Source organism: Lissotriton vulgaris, chromosome 6, assembly GCF_964263255.1.
Source record: "Lissotriton vulgaris chromosome 6, aLisVul1.2, whole genome shotgun sequence".
Taxonomy (NCBI): domain Eukaryota; kingdom Metazoa; phylum Chordata; class Amphibia; order Caudata; family Salamandridae; genus Lissotriton; species Lissotriton vulgaris.
The window spans coordinates 1,106,490,983-1,106,512,609 of record NC_141694.1 but is presented as its reverse complement, the minus strand read 5'-3'; the positions used below and the strand labels follow the sequence as shown (position 1 = coordinate 1,106,512,609).

At 44.5% G+C, this 21,627-nt stretch overlaps 1 protein-coding gene across 2 annotated transcripts in view; it reads right to left on the bottom strand.

Moving 5' to 3' along the window:
• The window catches only part of HIVEP2 (HIVEP zinc finger 2), a 509,321-nt gene that overhangs the window by 320,593 nt on the left and 167,101 nt on the right, over window positions 1-21,627 (bottom strand). For both annotated transcript variants that reach the window (XM_086927175.1, XM_086927176.1), the window contains exon 2: window positions 13,985-14,078. The gene's annotated coding sequence lies outside the window, so the exon portion shown is untranslated. The remainder of the gene's footprint in view (window positions 1-13,984; window positions 14,079-21,627) is intronic.

The window sequence follows — 21,627 nt, the reverse complement described above, 5'->3', positions numbered from 1 at the left end:
TTCCATCCATCCCTCCATCTCAACCTCATTGTCTCCCTCTCTCCATTTTTGCGTTAATCACACCACTCCATCCACCCATCCAGTCCTTATGCTATCCATCAATCTGTCCATTCATTCAGTCATCCAGCCACAACCCCATTATTTATCTTGCAGTTACGTCCATCCCGCCTTTACCCGCACATCAGTCATACCCTCCTCAAACTCATTCTCTTCCTTTTCCATTCATCCGCCTATCCTTGCATACAACCATCCGGTCCTCCCATTACCACGCTCCATTTATCAACCAATTTACTCCCACAACTATTTTGTATTTTATGTTTTTAGCAGGCTAAACATATTACCTTCCTGTTATGTCCTTCCCTAAATATTCACCTTTTCTTCCCTCCATCCATCACTCCTGCCCTCTAACCCTCATGGTCTCCCACTCTCCGGTCTTGCATTCATCCCTTCCTTCACACTCTTCCATCCATCTCTCCATCATTGAGTCTTTCCATCCATCCATCCATCCATCCATCCATCCTTCACAATGCTCTACAACACATATTAAAAACCTTAACAAAGCAAATAGCTCTGTCTAAACACTTATAACGCCCAAAAGGCGAGACCTGTTGGCTATGCCAATGCTTGTTATGTCCCATGGGGGGTTGGGAGGGAAGGGGGGACAAGGGAAGCGAACAAGCAGCATGGTCAACAGCATGTGTGGAGTATCACAGACAAAAGCAGTGAACAAGCAGCCAGACAACGTGATGGTGGGAGGGAAGATGCAATAGGTACAACGGGAGGGTAGTGGTCACCACTGACAAGAAGAGGGAACAATTAAAATGGGCAAGGGAGAGTGTGCGGCAAGGGGGAACAACCAACATGGACAACTAAATTGTGGGAGGGAACAAGCAACTAACATAGTAGCTCAATCACCGCATGAGCAGCAAAGGCACACTGAGCAAAATTAAGCAATCAGTACTTGGTCGGTGCTCCACAAAAAGCAGAAACAAAAGAAGAGGACATGACATGTCCTGGCCAGTTAGAAGGCAGCCAATGAAAGTGACAATTGAGCCAATGAATGGTAAGTAATCAAGGGGCTCCAAGTCTATTATAGTGAACAAAATGTCTCGCAATTGTGCACTGTGCGCTGTCTCAGGTGATACCTAAAAATGCAGGTAAAGTCAGGCATTTAAATGGGTGATCCCATTAAGATCAATGGGGAATTAACACTTTTTGGGAGGGTGATATAACTTTGAAAAGCGGTTGACACAATTAGTCTGAAGGCACTCTATTTGTCAGGCTGGTGAATAGAAGTAAAAAGCAAGTGACACCCTCCAAATGTGGTGAGTTGACCGGTATATGCAATGCTTTTGCCAACTTGCACAGTTTATGTGAAAGTCAAACAGCCAACACCACTAAAAATGTCTAATTGCCTTTGAATTAGCTTCAGTTTTAGAGAAAGACAATTTAGTTCCCTTTTTAAAAAAATGCACTGTCAGTTTGCTAAAGCATGAAAGAGAAGTGCAAGTGTCTAAGACAGGCTTCCACAACGATGGCCTCCAGCTACCTACAAGTAGCTCTCCTCTGTTCAGACCAAACTACTAAATTAGATGTTTTTGCTTTGCTGAATTAATTATGTGTTACCCAGAATTGACAAGCCTCTATTTGAGACATAAATATGCATATTTTTCGGAAGTCATAAGCTAATGTTTGGAGAAATAATGTTGAATATACAAAATATATTCAAAGCTCAGTGTTTTGAGTGTTAAATTATGCAGTGTTGGAAAGACATATTGCTAATATTACCTTGGTGCCAGGGGCTTTGCAGCTATGGCTGTCATATATTAAACATGTTTTTTTCATATTGAAAAAGCTTTCTTTTACATTACTGCTGGCAACCCTGCCTGATGCACTGAGGTGATCACTGCTAGTAAACTTGCATGGGGTGGCCAATAATGTAAACTGGTCTCATGGGCTCACTATTATAACACCGATAATATTAGGAGTTCGAAATGAGTTTCATGAAACATAATAAGCTCTTATTACAAAAAAAGTTGGATACCCTTGGTCTAGTACAAAGAAAGGACATGCGTTTCTCGAGTGAGTGCACGAAACCTTCCTCCGGAAAGGTGCGACTTAGAGCCGTCAGGATGGCTGTATCTTTAAGCCAATCAGCTTTGCCCACTGACCCCAAACCCGCGAAGTGCGCCGCACACACGCGCCGAGCTCGCGTGCTTGGCCCCTTGACTCTCAATGGACAAGTGCAAGGTCATCGTGACAGATGACCTCCGGTGTTTCCACTCCTGCCGTGCGTGCGTCTGAGCGTTCGCCCAGAGACAAAAGAATGATGCTCCTGGAAGCCCTCACCGGCGTCAGACGAGCTCCTTGTGCTGCGTGTAAACCTCCAGTGGGGCAAATTGTTGGAAAGAATGACGTCCGAAGGGGAGGGCCGCCTGCGGAAGAGCACCGCTGCGGCCACTTAGACAAACACGCTGTTCTTTTTAATTGTGCATTTTCCAACACACCCCTTCAAAGTACCTGTGCATTACGTTCTAAACAACCCCATTTTCACTACAGGGCCTGGTCACTCACACCATAAAACAACCATAGGCATACAAAAAAGTTAGCAACCTCGGATGCCATACTCGCAGAGGTAGCATCAAAAGAAAAGTGCTGGTGGCAATACACGTGGAATTGCATTTTACCCGCGTCAACTTTGATTATGCTTTGCCAGATGAACAGCACGGCAGCGCTGATACACAACCGACGCTAAAACTAAAAAACACGCACGACTTGAAAAAGGTGTCATTATTTTTCAACCCAAGGCCACTCATGTTATTGCTGGATGAAGGATGAAAAGTGGACTCGACCTCTGTTCTGTGGGTCGTGCCCCCACTGATGCAAGCTGCACCTGATGACGAGAACAAATAGGCCACCTGTCTGGGTTTGTTTGTGTTCCTGTTTGTAGGCCTGAAAGTTTGGGCTGGACTGTGCCTATGGAGCATGTCCAATGCTGATTTGCATGTGTTTTTGGGTGTGGGTTCAGACTAGTGACAAACCTGCAGTGAGCATGCTCTGGTGCATGACTGGCGGTTTCAGGTGGATGGTTGGTTGCCTCTATGTTTTAGGAAGCCTTGTGCTGGTGTTCACTCAAGTTCCACTGAAATCTGAAAGCAGTATGGTGTAGTGGAAATCGAAAAATGTACTAAGTGACAATTCCAGCCCTGACTGCTGGATGAGCAGCAAAGTACAGAGACACAAAAGGTTACTGAAATGAAAGGTGGTTGAATTGTCCTAGGCCGCAATCGGTCACGCCGAATGCCCTAAACAGCAAGTATGTAGAGGCTGTTTTTGTAACTTCTGTTACGCTAGTTCTCTGCTTCAGGCAGATGAATGAGAAAAAAAGTGAATGTCAGAATGCAGTGACTGCATTGAAGAGGTTGTTCGAAAAAACAGAATTGTCTCTCTCTAGTCCACAGCAGCCTCAGCATTTGCTTCCTCAGACTGAGAAATCTTGAAGGTTTTCGTCAAACAACTTTTACTGGATGCCACCACAGGTTACTGACCCTCAGCTACTGCCTTACTTAGAAAATATTGGAGAATACAGCACCCTGAGCACTGTACCATACTTAGGGCTCCATTCACAAAGGGCATCCGCACTTGAAGGACCGCAGTCATTGTGGGGTCTGGCTCTCCTGGCGGGATGTCCATGCTGCTAGGCCAGGGTGGAATTCTCAGAGTTTTACTCTGTGGAACTCCGCGAAGTGCCAGAAAAACTCTGCTGTGCTCTGCGGAGTTCAGCCAGCGGTGGAGTCTGTTAAGTTGTGCTGCTCGCACTGATTATAGTGCCGGGAATTTGTCCCGGTCTGTAAGATCCAGACGAACGGCACTATGCGTCGCACCAGAGGGCGCTGCTGCTTTCTGCTGCTCGAGTAGACATTCTATACGAGCAGCAGCTTCCTCAATGCGAGCAGCAGGTTTCTGAAAGTGAGTGGTCACGACCTGTCGCGGCCGCCCGCATTGAGAAATCTCGCTAGGTGGAGGTTTAACATGCAATATTTTCTTGTGAGCTCTCACCAACTTAACGTTGACAAGCCGCTAGAGAGAAAAAACTCCACCTCGCATCACTTCAAGGAGTTTTTAAAACTCCGTGCGGAGCTGGCAAAACTCTGCAAGCTCCACCTGCAGAGCAGAATTCTTCACCCACCCCTATACGGCAGTTACCCATTGCAGAGGTCCCGCCACAAGTGCAGGGCCTCATAAGGAAGCCCTTTGTGAATCAGCCCCTAAGTGAGGCCCGCGCACATTGGGCAAGGTTTTATAATGATGGGCGGGCACAAACAGAAACTAGACCTCATTCAATGTCAAGTGGGCCACTCTAAGGCCTGGCTTATGCTAATGCCGGACTGATCGTTACAACACCTTTACGAGTCTTGGATGATGGGGACTATAAATGATGGCGATATATGATCCTGATGACAGCCTACAAAAATGCACTACGTTTTAATACTTATAGGTCATTAATAAACAGCAGTTATTTAAAATACCTTACTGTAAGACCTTACTGTAAGACCAATGCTATGCATTTACTGTCATTGCTAAGTCCCAGTGGAATCCAGTTTAGTTTGCTTCTGGTATTTATAGAGTCCATCGCATGCCATTCAGCTGGCAACTAGCGAGGTGGAGACTGACGCAGGTAGCCTGCCAAGGACCATGCGTAGGAGGTGGTGCCATGGTAGCCCAGCCACAAACACCACGGACAAGTTGCTGCCCCACCATTGCTACGTTCAATTTGCAACATTTGCAGGTGGTTTTTCAGTGCTTCCCTTCAGATTGTGCTGCGTATTACAACTCCTGGGTTTTCTGCATTAAAATTCCCAAAGATAGTACATGCAACCCCGACTTTGAGCAGAAATGATCACATTGCGCGGGAGAGCGCTACACTCCACTTTTTGGCAACCACAGTATGCAGTGATTTGTCTGTCGGGGAACCTCTCTAGGGCCCTCTAACATAGATAGCTCAGTGGTTTGAATGTATCTGCGGATTTGACTTGATTCACTCATTCAACCTTCTGAGTTTGATAAAGCGAGAACCATTAAACTTATTACTAATACACCTTTCATTCTCAGCTGGAAGCAAGGCCTGGCTTTTCTGTTGGGATACACCTCTATTCTACAGGATTTGTTTAAAAGTACTTGTTTTATATTTGTTGCGGCTCAAAGAGTTTAGGGTGGAAAAGGGCCAGAGGGCATATCTGAGTGGCTGAAAAGCATAACTAATTAAAAGTGACTCATTTTAAACTTTTTCTATGGTTTCGCCTTTCCCAACTTGAAAACGCTGCACCGGCAGCAGCCTATATGGCCTACATCAGCACTGCCACCCACAATGTCTGTCTCCCTTCCCTCTCGCCCTGGCTTTAAGATTTCCCAGAATTCTCTGCTATTCCTTCTGCCCCATTGTACTGATACACTGATAAGGACAGGTAAACTAGCCACCGGAACTGCTTATGCACACATGCTGCTAATTCACCAGCTATGGGGATAGAGTGGCAACTTTATCCAAAATAAAATGTTTGGCAGTGACGTCAACGACATGTGTGTCGGCAACGGTCATATATGAAGGTACCTTTTTATAGCATGTTTTGCGTTTTATTTGATAGCTTAATATTCCAGGATTTAGCATTGTTGTAAACAGTGCTCCTTTGGTGTTGAACACCGGTAGTATTAGTGCCTTGTGCAGCAGTCTACCTTATGCTGAATTAAAATACTCGCGGTTGCACAGTCATGCCACACCTCCAGTAACTGCCCCCAACATGCCCTTTCAGTTTTACTAGCCATAAGCCGCTTTATAAGAATGCCTGACTGTCAGTCTGCCCTTGTCTTGAAGATGTACAGGGAAATTATGCTGTAGCAGCTTTTTCGCATAATTATGGATTTGCAGCATTTGCCACATAATCCATCAGATGCTGTATAATCAGCAGATTGTGACCAAAAAATAGCTTCTAGCACAAATGGATTGAAAGTTACAAAAAACTTTACAACTTGTCTGTGCGCGCAATGGATGTTTCAAGCAAGTTTAACTGGTCATTTTTCAGTTGCTCTTTTCTGTATTTGGTTGTTAAATCAGTAGTAAAGAGGTGAAATATTTACCCGGGTAGTATTACCATCTGCAAAAATTAAAAAAGAATGACCTAATACTATAAAAAAAAATGTGCCTTTTCTTGCCGCTTAATGCAGTGAACCCTGCAGCATAATTTGGTGCTCCCTTGCCGCATAATTCCAATGCCCCTGGTGATGTAACACCACATTACTGAAAGAGCTGAGTGTGAAGTCTCCTCTACAGCTTTGCATTTTCTCTACAACTTGGCACTTTTGACTTGAGGTAGTAAGGCTGGAGTCATCCTGGGCGCTACTAGGGGTTGGTGATTTTTATTCGTCAGCAGCGCACCAACATGAGTCACTTGATATTTTATGCAAACTCGACCCGTTTCTTGCACTGTCGCTTTGTTGATGTTCAATTAACCCACTTCCGTTCAGCAGTCTGAGGGCACTCTCCTTGACTTCCTTTGCGACGTAGATCCGGGTTTTGTCAAGTAGTATTTCAGTAATGGGCTGGCATATTGGTTATTCTGCTGGGCCTACATTTAAGGTGTTTCACGGCACGATCCATACCTTACATGTCACCAGGCGGGCAACTAGAGCCAAATTTCGGGGGGGAAAGGGGGGGGGGGGTGTGGGTAATTCTTCCAACCATAGACAGGGAGGCTATTGTTGTTTGTTCGCCCCTTCTTACAGCCAGTAAGAAGAGGTGAACACACAACAAAAGCCTCATTTACAAGTAAATGGTCTTTTAAAGACCTGTTAAGTACTCGGGTGCGGCTGCAATTAAATGCTCACCAGCCCACAAAGCTGTCTCCGACTGGGCTGACACACATGACGGGGGGGGCTGAAGCCCCGTGAGCCCAATGGGTGTTGTGCGCCTGCATGTCAGATAGCTGCCAACTTGAAGAACAATCTCACCGTGTGAGGAGGGGCGGGACCTTGAAAGGGGGTGGGGCCTCGTGCCGAGAAATACCTATGAGATGCTTTTGAACCCCATTCTGCCCCCATACCCCCCCAAACAAAGCTTGCTGAGGCTGGTGCCCATGTCCTGGGGTGTTTTCGCACCCCTTAATGGATGTCTGAAATTTAAAGCCACAGAAAACGAGCTGGAAAACCACTATTTACAGTGGGTTTCAGCCGAGTCGGCAGTGCGGCGAGCGCTAGGTAAGTGTTTTTCCTTTTTGTTAAATTTTATTTTCCCTCATAGCCATTTATCGACTCCCCCCTACCCCGCCCCACCGCTCTTACCTGCACAGGCCGCTCCCGGTTTAAGCTCGTTTTCCCTACCACAGTGTGATATTGGCTCCTCACTGGGACATCGTGTGTCACAAGGTGGCACCGTGGGAGTTGGCAGGTATAACTTCATGTCAGAATGTCAATGTCAGACTCTTACATTATTGGCACTGCAACTAAAATATTGTTTGGTAATTGAGAATATGGCGCTATGTCCAGATGCCTGCTGCTGGTGTCCTGCTGCTTCTCTTTGGTAACAAGGGCATTTTGGCTATTGTACTACACTGGAAGGATGTCACTATCCATTCCATCCCCTACTCACAACTCAAAAAATACACTGTCCGGTCCATGAAATAAACCCCCCAAGACTCCACTAAGGTGGACAGCTGTTTCAATTGTAAAAGAATTAACAGGACGTTCGGCTTCAGACTGCACTCCTGCACAATGCCATGAACTCCAAAATGGTGCCTCAAATCCAACCCGAGCACAGGGTGCAGTGCCCTAAGTCAAGGTGAGAGCAGAATTCCAAGTCCTTAAAAGACTTCTTCTCTTACAGCTCTTCATTTTCTTTTACTCGAGACAGAACCGGAATCTTTGCCATTGGGAAAATCTGTTTGTGTCAGTAGACTAGTTTTCTCCGTTCTTGCGCCACATTTCTTAGATGAGAGAAATTCATTATCAAGAGCAGGGTTCTCTAAAGTCGGTCCTGGAGCGCCGGATCCATGCCAGATTTTTAGCATATCCCCATTTAGATAAATGTAGTTGCCTTAAATATCTGGCGTGGATCCGGCCCTCCAGGACTGACTTTAGAGAACCCTGAGCAAGAGCACAGTGATCTGAGCTGGAATGTTGCTATATTTGCAGTAGCGGCTCCTACGCTAAAGCGGAGGAGCGTCCCCTCACTACTTTTTTGCAGTGGAAGACATTGAAAATAAAATGATAATAACTTGCGTTATTGTCATTTTATTTTCTCCTACTACCACCCACAAATTTGCGTGAGGGGGCAGGGGCAGGCGAGGAGTGGTAGCACCCTCCTAAAGCCATCTGCGGTATGAGAGCGTGTCTGCATTTGCAGAAGGCTCCAGGAGGTGTTGTTGCGCTGAGAAAGTAGAAAAAGATAGAGGAGAGCAAAACAACGCATGAGTACATTTTTCATTTTTGTAATCCCCCTCCCCTCCCCGAGTTTGGCTCTTGGTCCCCTCAACACCCCTCAAGTGTCGAGGGTCACTTCCCACCACTGATGTCCAGGTCTCTCACGTCCCAAGTTATTAGAGAGGAATGGCCTGACAAATTGAAGTTCCTAGATCCAACAAACCTGGCCTTGAAAAAGGTACTGTGTATCAACCCACAATAAGAATGTACACACAGTTCTTGAAAAACAAGAGGGTTTCACAAAAATGTGCCATGACAAAAACTTCAAAGGAAAAGAACAATATCAAGGTCAACGTGCAGCCAGAGCAGGTTTTCCCACAGTTATTAAAGAAAACATGAATTTGTATTTTTTTGAGAAAGGACATGCAGTCAAAGAGGATACTTGGTAGCGGCAGGGTTTCTGCTACTAAATATGCCATTAAATGTCCTTTCAATGACCACATGAAGGACAGGGCTGAGAGTTAACTAGACTGTGCTGGAAGTGACTTAACAAACATGGCCTGTGAGGGGTAGAGACTTCAGAGTGCCAGGGATTCCTTATGAGCCGTCTGGGGTTTACCCACTTGTGTTAAAACCCACACTGAAACCAGGCACTCCAACTGATTGTGATTGGTGGTGTGTCTGAACAGCGCAGAGAAATACTCTGCATGCCTTTACCACGCATTTTTTACCCCACATTGTTTTAGAACGCAGATGTTTTAAAAAAGGTATGAGTTTACCACACATTATTTATGTATATATTTATATACATAACATTTTTTATTTGTGAGGGGAGACCGCCCACACCCCCAAACTTACCTTAAATGTGTGGTAAAGGCTTATGTTGTAAATGATTTGTGTTCTAAAAACGTGTGGTAAAAAATGTGTGATAAAGGTACAATGTGGTAAAAACCTTGCTGTTACGAGTGTGATTTTGTGCTTGCAACAGTGAATGATAAAGGTAAAATTTTCAAACATAAAATGGCTGTTTAGCTGTGTATAAGGTTCATTGTGAGTGATGAATAGCTGAGAATTGTTGCAATATCAGCATAAATTACATTTGTCCTGACGAGGAGGTGTCTGGGGGTATGAGATACTTGGAAAATGCAGATATGGATGTGTTGACCACACCTAGGGGAAATTTCTGTTACACCTTCGCAATCTTGTGAATTCTGTGTTACTCTTGTTACGAAAGCGACTGAAATTGTGGCATTACACTGCGTAGTGTGGAAGCACAGGAACAATCGAATGGCCAGAACATATGTGACTATTGTTCATGGCACAAGTGCTTCTTGAGTTTTTTTTGCACGAAACACATCCTCACATGCAAAATGAATGCAAGGACGCATTTTGCTTTAAATATTGCGTCTAATGCTGATTTTGCATTTCACAATATTTTGCAGAATTACGCTTAATTCTATAACAGCAAATTTCGTACACCACTAATCTTGGCCACACGTTGTGTGAACTGTTTATTTTGTCATAGATCAGCCACTATTATCTGGTGTTTCATTGTTCAATTGCTTAAAACAGGACCTGAATTGGAAATAAACATGTAAATGTAGTTTGGATTACGGTACACAGCACTGCAATGAGACCTGCCTGTGGTTTAACTTTTAAAACAAGGAGATAACAACTGCTTTACTGACAACTTAACATTCAAATGTATGTGTTCAAATGTGTGGATATCTGCAGGATTGGTGCTATGGCAGGGCAATACTAGGCAATGAAATAAATGCCAGAGACCAGAGTAGCAAAACGTCGCTCAAACCGCGATAAAAAAAAATCTTTGCATAAGCCCAGTGTATTAGGTGGCGAAGAGTACTGTACAACCCTGTTTGTATTTCACTCTGGACGTGGCATCGAGACTTTGAAAATGACCTCTAACACATAAAGGGCTCCAGGCAGGATTTTCTCCAGGGCATATATAACCAACTTGCTCAGAGCACAAAGGTGCGCTCAACAACTTAAGTAGAGGTGTGTGTGCAGCAAACCAGCCAGTCAGTGCAGATTCCCAGTGGCACGAGTCGCCCGTTACATTGTCTTAGAGCAACTGCTAACTGTCTTAATATCACCAAACTCTTCATCGACTGCGCTCAACGCTGCCTGGCGGAGGCGAAGGGCCAGGTGCAGGCCTTTATAGGCTCACTACCTCCTGTACGCATCCATATGGGTGGACCACCAGTGCTGGCATTTTGCAAGCATCTCCCACATCCACCCCCTCCTGTGGGTAATGATATGCAAACACCTGAGCAAAGGGGGCCTCCCACTACATACCACAACATGTGTATTTGTAAAGCACACGTTCACACAACCGCACGTTCATACAAGGGTATCTTGGCGCTGAATAACAGATGTTTTTTGTTACCCAACTCAATGGCACTCATTTTATCAACCTCAGAAGGATGAAAGGCTGAGTGGACCCGCCGGGATTTGAACCTATGGCCATCAGGTCGAACACAGGCCCTTACAGTGAGCATAATAATACACTAAGACACCAGACCCAGCTACAGAAGCTGAATCACAGGTTTACAACCAGGGCTATGTGAATCAACTACGGACTTCAATTAGGGGTTGCCAAAAGTAGCAGCTGTTGCCCCTGGCTTCCCCTATGGTACCTATTACAGATCCCTTGCTACCCAGAAGTGTGGCTCACTGGTTAGAGGAGGCAGACCTGGAAGCAGAGGTCAGCCCGGGACAAGGGTTCAATTCCCGGCTCGGCGGGGTCTTGAGTCCTAAAAAAAAAAAAATGTCCATGGACTTGACAATTCTCGCTCCGGTGCCTACTCGATTCACAGGTTCACAATCTGCGACTCTGGGCAGTAGCTTGCTTAATCTCCACAACGGCCCCTCGCGCGGGATGCCTGGCTTTCACCTTGCGGATACCCTGCCGGGGTTATCTCACAGGGGAATACCAGGACGGGTTCCCTAAGCAAGCGCTTAAACACCGCTCGGTGATTTGCGCTATATAAATTCCTGTACATTTACATTTACCCAGGGACAGAGCAGTTATGAAGGGGCGGCTAGGAAAGAAAGTGAACGGGTCCCTTCGTTCCTGTTTACATTTCCTAGTTTCTGCTCCATCCCCTTTCTCTTCAGCAGCAATTAAAGGGCTCTCGAGAGGCCAAAAAGTCAACAAGAGGCCAATACTATTATGTGATATGGAAGGAACGCCTAATGTCACTGCTGCTACCCTGGGCCCTGCTTACCCTTAACGTGAACTGAGGTCCATGGGGACTTCCCTGCTCAGTGGATTCTTGATTAGCATCATTCCTTTGCTACCACTTAATCAAAAACACAACGTGCTGTGAGAGAGACACATCTGAAAGCACCACCTGCGTTGATATGGAAGCTCTGAATCAAGTACTTGTCCAACAAATGCCAAACATTCGCATGCGCGTGGCTTCCTGCCTTCCTCTCAACCTGAAACTGAAATGGCATACTCATTCCAAAGCCACTTACACTTGAACACATCACAGAGGCTTCAGGAACCGCGTTCAGCGTCAGTGCGCTGATCTAAGAATCACGGTTCAGGAAATGCAGTCACCAAGGGAGAGTGACTGGGTGCCAGCCCTTTAGTAAACAGACCCAAGAGAATAACCGGCTATTGCATACTACGGCAAGCCTCTGAAGGTTGCCAAGTGCCCTGATGTGACTCTTTCTGTCGTCTTGATCAGACATCAACCGCGAGATTTACCTCAGAGCCAGGGCCTGGAACTTGGTACCACTGTGGGCTGTTGCAGACTTTTAAAACTATTTTACAGAGTGAGGAAGGGCGGGGCTTTGTGCTGAGCGCAGCCTGTGGCACCTTTACTCACTGCCAATCTCTTCCCTCCGAGGACAAGCATTTGCAATGCAATAGGTCTCGCATTCGTGAGAGTTTAGGCTATTGGCATTGTAAATGACACTGCTCTTTATTGATCTGTTTTGATAATTAACACATAAATAAAAGGCATTTTCATTTACAATGCGAAAAGCTCAAACTCCTGTAAATGTGAGACCTCGACCGCCACGGACTGCTGGGAACGGGACGGGCTGCTTGGAAAGTGCAAGCCTGCATGGCGTCTTGAATGTTGCAGGAAAGTGTGTTGTGCCAGCAGTAGGTAAAACTCATTAAAGAAAAAGTGCTTAAAGACTAAATAAGACATGCCATGTAATAAACAAAGTAAAAGGGCCAGTCGACATGGGAGGTTACAAATGAAGACAAAGCTGTACTAAGGAGGGACTAAGAAGCCTATTAACCAATCAGAAGCCAGCATTTAGGAAGGACAATGACACAAGCCAATGACAAATACGGGCGGAGAGTGGGTGGAGCTTCAAATCCATACTTCAATACAGCATTCCTCGCAGCGCATGTGCCACCCAGGCTTGACCTAAAAATGCCACCCATGTCCTGGGGAGGTTTCAAACCCCGGAATGGACCGTGGCTGAGCAAACGCCACACAATGAGGTGAGAACCTGCTCTCTGCAGGGGATCCCAGCTCATTGTGTGCGCGCCATGCGATATCATCCTCTCAGCAGATGACGGTATGAAGGGAGCTGATATTGTGTAACATATGATGGCACCCTGTGAGCTGGAAGTTCTGCTGTTGGCTTCCAAGCAGGAGAGCTTGTGAGGTGGGCATCTTCAGAGAGGAACGTAGATCTCTAAAGCACAGGAAAGCTATGCCGCTCCATATCATATTTTAAGTGTGTGTGTGAGAGAGAGATGGAGCTACTATCTTTATCATACCCTTCTGTCTCTGCTACAACACGTGCCACATTTAACGCTTCTATACCAAGCCCGGTAAGCACCTCTGGGCGAATAAGGAACCCTGCATACCCAGCACAGTGTAACAATCACGAGGCTAGAGTCCCATGCCCTACTAGTAAGAGGGGATCCCAGTGTTGTGAAACAATATACACAGCACTCAAATTATGGTGTGACATAGGACTCACCATCTCAACTAAAGCATCAAGCATCTACCCAGACCTAAAAACAGCTGAATAATTGCTTTTTTTGTGGAAAACCCCACATCCGATGAACAAACTTTAGATAAGCAACTAAAAAAGCTCTCATAAATTTAGGCGTGCACATTTCTTGCATTTATCGTTTTCAAGATCACACCCTGTGTAAATAATATAACAATAATGATGATGATAATAACAACAATAAAGCAACAAAACAATGCATGTATCAGTCATCACTTGTATCGTTGTAAAATGCAGAATTCTACACTTGAGTGACATTTTGTACCTGATTCAGTCAATGTCGCCTGTCACCTGAGGCAACGAGCATGCGTCTGCCGGACAAGCACACGCCGCGGTCTGCAGAGGCAGGCATGAATGAAGGCATGCACGTGAGCCGTGACAGAAGCCACGGCGCCCCAGTGCCACCCCGGTACCCTCTGCAGCGCCAGCGGCCACCCTCTGCAGGTCACCGGGGCCTGTCATGTGCGCAGTGACGCGCGCTCAAGGAAACCCTCTCCCTCCTCCCACCCGGACCTCCATGCACCCCCTCCCCGCGTGCCCACCACTAATAACATAGCCGTATTACCTGCCCCACCTCACTCAGCACGGCAGCCCCATGTCCTCAGTCGTCACGCCAAGAATGCGGCAGCCGCAGCCTGGAAATTCCCATTGTCCGCTCGCTGAAGCCGTCCGCACAAAAAGGAAAGAAAAGGGAAATTAAGCAGCAGCCAGAAATCCACATCAATCATAAATCAGTGACTGCTAGGGCGCATGGTAGGAGACTTACTGATGTAAGCGAGTCACCAGAGAAAATACCCACCGATGACGCATATCCCGGCATAAAAATAGCAGCAGGGCCCCCAGAGGGATTATTCAACAGCCTACATTTAGACTTCCTTCCCAGAGACCTGCAGTCAGTGTTGCTGTTAGATAGCAGGGCAGAGCGTCCACAAGGCAGCCCCAGAAACACTGACCAAAACACACGAACACCTGCCTCGAACCGTGCCATTTAAAATGGCCCTTCAACTGATGTGTTTATCCCCGTTAATATCAGAAAGAAACATATCACAATTCTGAGAATATTGTGCTGTTATATGAGGTTAAGTAATGCCCCCTCTCCACACGTTTATGCATTCAATTAATTTTTCAATTGTGTAGTCGTGGGGTGCTGGCTTTAACTGCGTACTTCTTTTCTAGTTGAGTAATTTGGTAAACGAATATAATAATATTTTAATGTGTCCAGCAACTGGTGCAGGCAGACCAAGACAGGCACACTGTAAACATACAAATCATTGTGGGCTTAGTATCACTGAATTTACTGGCAATATCAACCTCCCACCTCAGTTTTGCAGAACCGTTCTGCCACAGAACTATGCATGAATATAATAAACTGGTGCCAAAATTAGAGTTTCGTGCAAATAACTAATTCACTGGCAAAATAAAGCAATGTGGGCAAAATAGATTTATTCTTGACAGAAAGAGCTACACGAGTGTCCAGCAAAGCATGTTTCCTTGATACTTAGCCCTGTGAACTAAGGGTACAGTGGATTAGTCTCATGATCGACAGTGAATTTTAGTAAATCAAAACAACTAGTCAGACATTTACAATGTGGCTACCAGAGATTGTGCATGGTGCTACACTGTGTAGAGCCCAAAGAAAATGGTGTTTAATGGATTTGCCTGGTTTTAAGGTGAAGCAGGAGTTGGGGCGTGGGTAGGGTTGCCTAAGAGTGTCCCTATGGTCTGCATGATTTTTCAGTTATCAAGAAGCACTGTATGTCAGGATATCCTCTACACCAGTTGTTCTTAACCTTTTGACTTCTGTGGACCCTGCTGAATCATTACTGAAATCTGTGGACCCCCACTGGGTCATTATTGGAAGCTGGGGACCGCCAGCCTAAGCAATTTCTAGGATTTTAATCTCAAAACAATACATAAAAGTACACAGTATACACCAAACAAATGCTCAAATAGTGAATATTTTTGTTTATTTCACAATCAAATATTGAAAAGGTTTTGACACTTTTAATTTTGCTTCTTTGTACATACTTTAATATTTTAATGTAATCATTTTAATATTCTCATTTTGTAACACAGTCGCAGACTACCTGAGTAGGTTTCACAGAACCCCAGGGGTCCTCAGACCACAGGTTCAGAACCACTAGTCTACAGAAATATTGCCTGACATATTGTGTCCTAACATAGTGTACTATAATATTGCTCCACTGGGTGTAGGTTTTCTGTTAACTCCAATGGGGCGACATTTTTGTAAACCATACTTAAGACTCAATATTTATGTCAGATGGTATTCTGCGTGTGCAAAAGTGACTGCTTATATTGCTTACATCACATGGATGCCAGTGAAGATAACCCTCCCATTAGCAATATTGTCTTACTTGTTCTTACTTTGCAACTACCGTTCCCCAATCTACTGTACATTGCACTGCTGCTTTCTAGCGAGGTTTGCCTTGAATACATGCTGATACATCCATATAAATTTGGCACTTTATTATTGATATACCTTACCAGGGACATGCTAATGTTGGACAGATGACTGACTGGGGCATAGCCGCTAAATAGGGTTTGCGTGTCACTCTGTCATGTATGGAAGCAGACTTTTCGAGGTCTACCTTCTCGACTGAGAGCCGAGTTAGAGTTTTAGTGCCTACAAGTTAAACTGAATTACTACGCAATATCAGTGCATACATTTTATTAATTTTGGCATATTGGGTAATTGTTGAGTACAGCCAGATGCAACACAACTGCATTTACTGAGGTGTACAGGCAATTGCTGAAGAGCCGAGAGTGGTGCCTTTGCAGTGTCTTGGTTTTTGGCAGTGTTGATGGAGGTCATTGTTATTTGAAAAGCAGAATATTTGTCTGGTGGTTTATTTTCTTGGGAACCCCAGTGGAGGTTAAAGTCACAGAGGAAGATGACGTTGTCAGAGCCTATTCATTTTGCTGCAAGGATTTCAATGGACTCTTCAATGAAGGTGTTGATTTAACTGGGTACGTGATGGGGGGGAGGGCAGATAAGGTTAGGCTAGAGGTATCCTGTAAGATTATTTACAATGATAAACACTCAAAGGATTGAAAGCAGGTATTGGGGCAAAGACTGCAGCTCAGAAAGTTTCTGTATATGACCGCTAAGCCCCCGCCTTGTTTGCCTACCCAGTGATTTCTCAGAATGGAGTAGAAAGGGGGCAGCAAGGGTAAAAGAACATTAGTTGTAGTATCATTCAACCAGGTTGTGTTGATGACCAGGATGCCGATATTGTGGTTGATGATCATGTCTGAGGTCTCGAGGGAGTGTTTCACTGCAGAGCCGCAGTTATTCACCATGCAAATGAGAGAGGAACTGGTGAGTTTATGCTCAGTTTTTACGATAGGAGGATTGGTAATCTACATTAGGTTTGCCGATAATTTGAGATTTTGGGTAGGCATGATAACTGGATCTCGGGTAGGGTTTCAAGATAATGGTGGGGATAGAAAGACCGTTTAGTGTTTGAGTGTGGATCTCAGTAACGGAGGACTTGATGTTTTCATAGCTTTTTACTAGTGAGAGTGTTTTGTCTTCTTTGAGTGGGGAGTGAGACCGTTTGGGTCTGGATGAACAATTGTCCCTAGGGAATGTGTTTGGAAAGGGGTTCTTGAACTGCGCCGGATGTGGTGGGTAGCATTTGGGGGAGGTAAGCAAGTTGCTGAAATGAGAGAAGGCCTGGGTAAGGATGTCTAGTTTCTTAATGCGATGAGAAATTAATTGAGGACAGGGGAGCAGAGAGATAGGTCAGTGGTGTACTGGGGAGGGCTGAAGCTGGTGGTGTTTTTTGTGGTAGGTGTTGGATAAGCTCATGGTGTCAATGAGTCGGTGTGGGTGTAAAGGGAATAAGTGGAGACATAAGGTGAGAGGGTTTAGGAAAGTGATTGCTTCTGTAGGAAGTGATGGTGGGGAGTAGGATAGTATATGTGGGATGAAGGTGTGTTGAGTGAAGTGGTGGAAAAGTCCGAAATGAGAAGGGTTGCATGCTGAGCAGACTTGAGGAAATGGTAGAAAGGTAAGAGGGTGAGAGACCCAAAGGGTTGCGAAATTAGTTAGTTACGAGGGGCTTGAAAGAGGGAAAGACAATGCCAACCAAGGCCAGGATCTTTGAGTTTGCTTGGTACATGATTTTCCTGTTATCGAAGATGGATATTGCGAAATTCCCAAGTAGGTCAAGAGAGGGCAGGGTCATTTTCATTTTACATCTAAAAGAGATATTTGACACTGAGGAAGCTCAAAACTTATTTTGTATTGAGATCTACCAAAGGTCGGTGGAGTGTGTAAAGAGGACAAGGTCTGTTTTAACGACTACTATCCGCATGCAGTGGGACTGGTCTGCAAAAGGAATGAAAGGAAATCTCTCAACAGATTGTGTTTCAAAATTTTCATCAAGTATTTAGAGAGGTTTAGAGGGTAGGTAATCTTGAAAAAGTTAACACCCGATTTAAAGAAGCTGTTTGAGGGTGATGCGGTGTCGGGTAATGTCATTGTCATGATTGTGCGGAGTGTGGATCGGGAGTAAAGAGTAAAGGATCAAGTCATGATAATATGTTAAAATGATATATATTGCTGCCTTAGTGACTCCGGAGTGAGAGTTAAAGTAAACAAAAAGGAAAGGTCAAGTTAAAAAGAAATACACAATATTTAATATGAAGTTCTATTTAAGAATCATGTCCTGGCCTTTGCAGAATGTTATAAACGAGTCCTGAGAGTTGGTATTTTTCACAGGGAAAAGTGGTATCCCCAGGTGGGAGGGATGCAAAGGGGTAGGGTTATGAGGATTGTATCCAAAACTAGATGACCAACCCTAATTGGTTCTGTTAGGGAGAAAGGGTCAAGTTGGGCTTCCTTTGGTAGAGGATTAGCCTTTTTTATTTAGTTGGGCCTGTTTTGGTAGGAAGTCGTTTTTTTGGGTATATTTTCGACAAAGTGTTGTTCATGTTATATAATTGAGAACAGGGGCTCTTGGCATTTGTGCCCTACGTAGGTGTATTCCAAAAGGCTTTTTTAATTTAGTGTAGTGGTAGGGAGCTTCCTACAGCAGTTCATTTCTTTTTATTTCCTATTATATGTGTGCCATTGAGAAGTCTTCTTTACTAGACATCTTTTTATTGTCATGGATCTGATGGAGACCTTCTTCTATTTTGAGTAGCTCTTGTGGGAGTCTCCATCAATAAGTCATCTTTCTATAGTGGTGGACCTGAGGAAGTCCTTAACAGTTAATCCCTTTTCTGTTTTGAGGAGCTCGAGACAAGCATTCAGGATGGAGATGTAAGTTTTTTAAAGAGATGTATCACCATGCTGTGAATTCTCCAGGCATGAATCAGAAATGATTGAACATGCCCGCTTGTATTGAATGCATTGCTCCCCTCAATCCTCTTTACCAAAGTGGAGCTCCAATGAGGGCAAACTTGGATTGAAAGGAGTGCAGCTCCCAACAGAAGCACCCTGGCTCATCTCACCCTCCCATAGTTTATATTCATCAGTTCAACCCTGTTTTCCCAATGCCTTACCCACGCTTTTCTCCCAACAGCTTTAATGTTTCTTCGCAATCTTTGCCGTCTTACCACACCATAATTCCCTCCTCAGTCGCAGAGACAAGGGCTCAAGCAGTCTTCTCATACCGTATGGTGTGGGTGAGAAGTCACCCTCCGCCACTTGGACTGCTGTATACATTTTCTGAGGCTAACCACATTACAAAGAGACATTCTCTTTCCCACACTAGCCACTAAAATGTTCAAGTATTCCATTTGACTACCTACTTCAGCTAAATTTCGACAGATGTAATATTAATACTTTATTAGCTGCACTTTCTGCTCAGGGTGAAAAATGCATTCTCTCAAGCAACTGGGGGACAGTGGTGCATGCAGAGATAAACCCAGTAATAACTATATACAAATATGCTACAGACGTGATGCCTCAACAGCTAACCTGCTGCCCAAAAAGTAATGCATCATGCTGAAGCCTAATGAATTGCAGGCACTCGTTGCAGCAATCACACCAAGCTCAGGGGCGTAGCTTGGTCAGTAAGACTACGGGGGAGTATGCTTCACAATTTCCGATACTCACGCTTACGTATTTTGTTAATCATATGAGAAGCAATGCATGAGGGGAGCATAAGAGGCGGTGAAAAGAGAAAGGAGTGTGGATTGCGAGTGGTGCTTAAAACATAGAGGGGCAAATTTACAAGAGGATTGCGCCACCAGAATGTCACTTATATCGATGTTCTGGTGGTGCAGTGCCCTGCACCATATTTACAAAGTAGCGTTAAGCCACTTTGCATGGCTTAACGCCGCTTTGTAAATATGGAACCCTTTCACGCATGTACTGGCATGAAAGGGGTGTGCAATGGGTGTTTCTGTGGGCATTCCACTGCAACAACCATGTTTTTTTTACAACTGCCCCAGATTTACAAGGAGGTGTAAATCTGAGGCAGCACCAAAAACGCAGGCGTTAGATTGTCATAACAAGGAGAAATACTTTTATTTCTCCTCGAGTTTGCTTTTCTTATGTGTGCGGCATTCTGTAGTACACAAAGAAATAGCAAATCACCATTATTGATTGTTTATGTGCATGAAGGGATGCCTTCCTGCACATAAACAATCATCCCTGCAATGCAGGTACCCTTGCACTATAGTGCAAGGGTGTCTGTGTTGGCACTAGGCAGCTATTTTAAGTGCCATTGCAAGGCAATACACAGGGATGCGCTGTATTCTTGTAACGGCGCATTCCTGCATTTTTTAAATGATGCACTGAGGTGCTGCAAAATTTGCCACAGCACTGCACTGCGCCATTTCCTTGTACATATGCCCCTGTATTTTGTAAAATAACAATGTTCAAAACCTTTAAAACAGAGATGAGAGTATATGTATCTGTGTTTTTGTTTGAGTATTTACAAATCCTAGGTGAAATTCAAGATACCTTATCATACCCAACTGAAAACTCCTGAACCGAACTATTTATTAAATAGTATATTTTTTAGCGGTATATAGCACTCCAAACACCCCCTGAAGATACACCAATGACCAGGCTAGACCAGATATTGCTCTATTGGCTCTGAAATTGAGCTTTGTCCATCTTCATTACAGCCTGTTAGACCTAAGCCTTGGACTGAGGTTCATTCGGATCACTGAATGTGCACTAAAACAAAATCCAACATGGAAACACTGGCTACGGCCTGTTATGATGCGACAAATGTTATAGGACACATACATGCATGCACCTGGGCTCATCTGAGTTTGCATGCATGTCGTCAGATACGATTGTAATACTATGATTATGTGCACACACCATACGTTTACGTAAAGGCTATCTGAAACATACAAGCACCCTTAGTATTGAGCCAATTTTCTTAAACCACATGCGCTCACACAATGTGTTGTATGTGATAGTTTTTAAATAAACATTGATGAGATACATGTGCACTGATTTGATCTGATGTGACAGTGGTTATATAACCAGAGCGTGTTGTGATACTGTGTCAGCCCATTAGAAAATATCACAAAATGATAATTCCTTTCATTTTGGCGAACTAGAAATTGTCTGCTAATTTGGTACAAGGCACTCACTTTAAAAGTCCCAAGGTTGCTAACTCAGATGATTTTAGGCATCGAGTTTGTTGGACATATTTATAGGCGCGAGGCAAAGAAGTTACTGAGTCTGTAAAAGTGAATGTCTTCTCATGTCACAACATCCAGTTCTTGGTTGGGCAAATAAAGAGTGTCATAACCTGTGGCATTATGACAGGTGGCTCTGAAACACAAATATTTAACTCCAAATAAAGGCCGCTTCTTGCAGGAGACAGCTCTGTATTTTTTTGTATATTCTATTTATTGAACATCTCAAACAGAAATGATGAGAGATTACATCCAGTAGGCCTAGAAAACTCAGCAGTGGGTTACAAAAAAAGCCTGTGGTATAAGATACGGTGATAATCGAGACATTGCAAGACAATAATTACAATGTTAACTACAGTACGCACTACAGTGTAGAGACTGTCCCCCGTATACCATGTACAAGGGGTGTCAACCCATAGGCAGTTGTAGAGATGGAAGGACTCCCTGAGTTCAAGGAGGTGCTGTATGGGAACTATTGGAAGGTGCCTTAATGATGCGGAGACTCACTTTGGGAAATTTTCAGTGGTGATTTGCGAAGAGCTGCAAATATCTGAACCATTGAGGCACATAATG